Below are 4,680 nucleotides of genomic sequence, written 5' to 3'. Positions count from 1 at the left end.
TGGTTGCTTACAAAATGGGGATGGTGTGAAAGGGACCTGAGGAGACCTATGTCATTGGTAATGCCTGTTTTTTATACGGTCCTCAGGTCCTTTAGTGATCAATACCGATTGAGTTCCCTTGGTAAGCCTGAGAAAAGTGCAATAGTACAACATTTGAGGAAAGATGAGGTTTTGTGTGATGTGCCATTTTGCAGTTCTGCACAGTCAGCTAAGATATGGAAGTTATTTTACGTGTCTGGGCTGTCAAATAGACAAAAAGACGTGACATGGCTCTCCTTACATGGCTGCCTCCCAACCCGATCTTTTATGAGTAGACGGGGCATTAATATACGAGAAGTATGTCCAAGAGAGGGTTGTGGAGGTATAGAAGATATTTACCACATATTTTGGGACTGTTTTTATGCCAGACAAGTTCTGTTTTTATTGGAGGGCCTGTTTGCTGCACTTACTGGTGTTAGGAATTTTATTTTTGAAAGGGTTTTAATTGGTCAAGATTTTACTTCTGATTTAAATGTACGCGTCTGCTGGATTGTTTTTACTATTTTTAAGGAGGTTTTATGGGATACTAGAAACCTGCTAGTTTTTGGAAAGAACATGCTAACTCCGAGAGAATGTAGAAAAGTGTTTTTATCCAGATTATTTACAGTGTTTTTATGTGATAAGAAGAGATTAGGTGATGGAAAAGCGGAAGAAATCTGGAAACATACGGAATGGAACAATTTTTGTAAGTAAACTTGATTATTTATTATTTTACTAGAAGTGTCGACCAATAGTTTTTTTTCCAAATGATGTTTTTTTAGACCTTGTTTTATGGTTTGAGTCACATGACGTGAAACTGATTACAGAAATATAAACGAGAGTCTGCTAACTGAGGAAAAAAAAAAAAAATCTGTTCTTATCAGTTTAATATCTGATACGTCCCCTATCTGGGGACCATATATTAAATGGATTTTTAGAACAGGGAGATGGAAATAGAGCTTGCTCTGTCCACTCCACGCATTGACCTGGTATTGCAGTATTTCCAGGACCGGTGCACCCTTTCCTTATGTGTTTACTAAAATCAGATTCCAAAAGTGCTTTTTGTGTTTGCCATTGTTTTTGTCTTTCGGATGGGATCTCCCCTTTTAATCCCATTATTTCAACACCTGTTGGACAATGCATTTGTACAGTCATGTGTGATAATGAGCTAATTTATTAAATGCAATTAATTAATACATTGCCACCTCTTGTTTTGTGTCGTCTGTGTTTCTGTGTTTCCGGCATTTCACATTGGAACAGCTCATTCACCTTCCTTGTCTTCTCTCCGCCCTCCCTCCTAGGTAGGTTAAAGAGCTGCACCTGAGCCAGCCACTGATTGATGCAGCACCATAGTCAAATAGTGGAGTGGAGTAGGGGAACAGCAAACAGCCATTAAAGCAGCCAGCCCGCCCGCCCGCCCGTCACAATGGACCTACCTGTGTACACTAGATGGAATGTACTGTGGTCCCTACATTTCAAGAAGAAGTAAGAATTGCAGTTGCAACAAACCCTTGCTTGCCTACAAAGAGAGCAGCAATTTGGATTTGTTACTATGTTACCTGGAAGAATAACAAACTGTGCAAGGATGGAGGTTGTAGGAGCAAGGAGAACAAGTTGTCTGTAAAGTTGCTGGATGCCTATTTTCCATTTTGCAGTCCCTTGTCTCCCTCTTGTGGCCTCCTGGAGGCAACTAGCTGTGCAAAAAAAAGACAGCCTGGGGGCCGGCTGTTGCAGTGTTGCCCTCTCAGGCAACACTGAGTGACTGACTGAGCCGCACCGTCTTATATAAAGTTCAGACGGAACTTTGCACGTGTCATAGTGGAGACCTCAGGAGCCAGAGCCAGCTTTCTGACATCATAATGGGGCCTCAGAGATAAAAGCCTGGGCCCAGGCAGTGTTGGTCAGTGCTGCTCAGCAGGCAGCACTGGACTGGATTAAAGCTGATACAAGGTGTGAAAGGAGAAGGGGTGGCAGTGGGCATGCACTTACTGCTGCTGCTGCTGCTGCCAGTGTTTGCACGGCAGGAGGGCATTTGGGCGTTGCCAGGAAGGCGTTTTTATGTCGATTCCTCCTCTTTCAGCACTGCATTGTGGTGCAAGCAAAAGAAGCAAATCCTGTCTTGCTTCCTCTCCGGCCTTTATTCACCTCCCGCTTAGTAGCTGTGAGTGTGTGTGAGCCTGCAGGGCCCCATGGAATTGCCTAGGAGTAGGCTGAATCGCTGCAAGGGGTGAACAGCAGTATTGGGCAGGCTCGGTCAACGCGCGGCCCGTTCGGGTTATCGCTTCTCGGCCTTCTGGCTGAGATCAAGTGTAGTTCTGATTACTTGTAGTCAGTGCTGCCTGGTCTTGGTTAGGAGGTGCTCAGGTACCCTCTCTCTCGGCCTCGGGGGATCGTCCAGGTTCGCCTGGACTTCACCCCCGTGCTGCTATTTGGGAGAGAGGCTTAGTCCTGAGCAACGAGTTGCGATCCACATATCCCCCGTGTAGGCTTCGGCCGAAAAGGGGAAAAGCTGCGTAGACGTTACGTCACCAACGGGTGGCGTAACTTTCCTTGAAAACCCCTCACCATGGACGAAAGTCCTGGTGAGATACCGGCGTATGCCCGGATAAAGAATACAATCCGTGTAATTGTATCAGAAGAGAAGGCGACGACCTGCGGCCTGAAGTTCTTGGTGGAGACCGTGCTTGTTGGCATTTTCAACATTCAGAAGCGGGAGATATTGGCGGTACAAGACTATCCTAGGAGAAGAACATACGACATAACTTTTGTACAGAATGGAGTGTTCCAAGATCTGCTGGCGGCATACATGGTAAAAAACGATCCGAGACTGGACGGTATTGAATTTTACGAACATGTGTTGGACATCACTAAGATGATTGTGATAAAAATGTACTGCCCGTTTGCTGATTTAAAAGATGTGATGTCCTTTTTATCCCCCTATTTCAAAAGTGTAAAATGTATTGGCAAAATAATGAACGAAGTTGGAGTTTGGACGTCAAAGTGGAGATTTTTAGTAACTTGTTATAGAGATGCCAATACAGCAGGGGGGATAATGTTGCCGCCAGCACGCTTTAAATTAGGTGATATGGCAGGAGATCTTTTTTATACAGGAATGCCTCCATTCTGTAGAAAATGTCAAAAGTACGGTCACACCAAAGAGTTCTGCGAAAGCACCTGTAGGAACTGTGGCAGCTCTGAGCACGAGGCCAAAACTTGCCCTCTGGGGAAAAGGTGTCGTTTTTGCAGCCGAGTTGGTCATCTATATGCTACTTGTCCCCACAGATCGGAACAACCCGAGGTCCGGCCGAGGCGTCCAGAGCAGCCAGCAGGCCAGATCGCCCCCGCACAAGGAGAGGAACCAAGAGGTGAAGAGGCAGATGACATGGACACCTCCAGCAGACCCCCCCAAACAGGTGACCCAAAGGAGCAAAGGCGGTTTAAGAGAAGAGCCAGTGATCAGCGGACGAAAAAGCCCCCTCAGGAAACGGAGGAGATGGGTAGTTCGGATGAAGCTGATCCGCCTGGGCCGCAGGAGGTGCTGGGTCAGCCTGTACCTGAGGCAGAGGACCCGGGCGGAGCGGCAGCAAGGACTAAAAGGCGTAGGGCGTACTCAGAGGTGGCAGCGGGGGTGCCGATGGGAGTACCTGCTAGAGCGAAAGCAGGGAAACCAGTTGACGCGCCCCCGGAAGCACCAGCTGAAGGTCTCCCCCCTTCTCGCCAGTTGGGGGAGACAAGCATAGCTACCTCTGAGGTGACAGAAGTCCCGGAAACGGCCGCGAGTGCGTTTCCTGCCCCTATCGTAGGGGAGGAGGCTGCCATACAATATGCTCCAGAAACCTTGCCCGTGGAGTCCATCTGGGACCCATTTGCGATAAGTGCCTCAGGTATGGCGGGGGGTCAGCTGTCTGACATGAGTTCCTCTCCAATCTCCTCAAGTTATACAGTCGGTTTGAAGTCGGAGGGCGATGAGAGTTCGAGTGAGGTTTCTGGTAACGCCGAGGACTGCTGAGGCCACCTCGGGTAAGATTACATAAGACTGTCTCTTTTCCCTTTTCCTCATGGCAGAGTTAGGTGGCATTTCCTTAAATGTTAGGAGCGTGCATTCTAAGACGAGAAGAGCTGCCCTGTTTGACTATCTTTCTATTTTTTCCGCCACCGTTTTTTTCCTACAGGAATGCTGTATCCCACATCGCACGAACTACAACAAATATAAGGAAGACTGGAGACTCGGACCTTCAGTGTGGTCCGGGTCTAACGATTCCAGAGCCGCAGGTGTCGCCATTTTATTTAAAGGGAACGTTTTAATTGACAGTTTTAATGAAATTTTACCAGGTAGAATTTTATTGGTCAAAGCTTTTATAGACGGTATTAGATGGCAGTTTTTAAATTTTTATGGGTCCTCGGACAAGAATGAAAGAGCTAGAATGCTAGAGATTTTACCCCTTTTTTTAAACGATTCAGAGCCACTTGTTTTAGCGGGTGATTTTAATTGTATTTTAAAGGGGGAACGCCGGTTCTCTAACTCAGTAAGCAGGAATTATGACAAAACCTCCTCATTATTAAAAGATATAGTTACTGATTTTAAACTTACTGATGTTTTTAAGAAATGTAACAGCAATTTATCTGCAGAGGCCGGCGTCACCTGGAGCAATGTGAACTGTA

The 4,680-nt window shown here is 46.5% G+C and overlaps 1 pseudogene; it reads left to right on the top strand.

Annotated features, from left to right (window-relative positions):
* Window positions 1–864: 864 nt before the first annotated feature.
* Window positions 865–1,041, top strand: LOC142681014 (U2 spliceosomal RNA; annotated as a pseudogene).
* Window positions 1,042–4,680: the final 3,639 nt, after the last annotated feature.

Source organism: Rhinoderma darwinii (genome assembly GCF_050947455.1).
Source record: "Rhinoderma darwinii isolate aRhiDar2 chromosome 2 unlocalized genomic scaffold, aRhiDar2.hap1 SUPER_2_unloc_56, whole genome shotgun sequence".
Lineage (NCBI taxonomy): Eukaryota > Metazoa > Chordata > Amphibia > Anura > Rhinodermatidae > Rhinoderma > Rhinoderma darwinii.
Note: the sequence above shows the minus strand (reverse complement) of the source record. Positions and strands in the feature narration are given on the sequence as shown.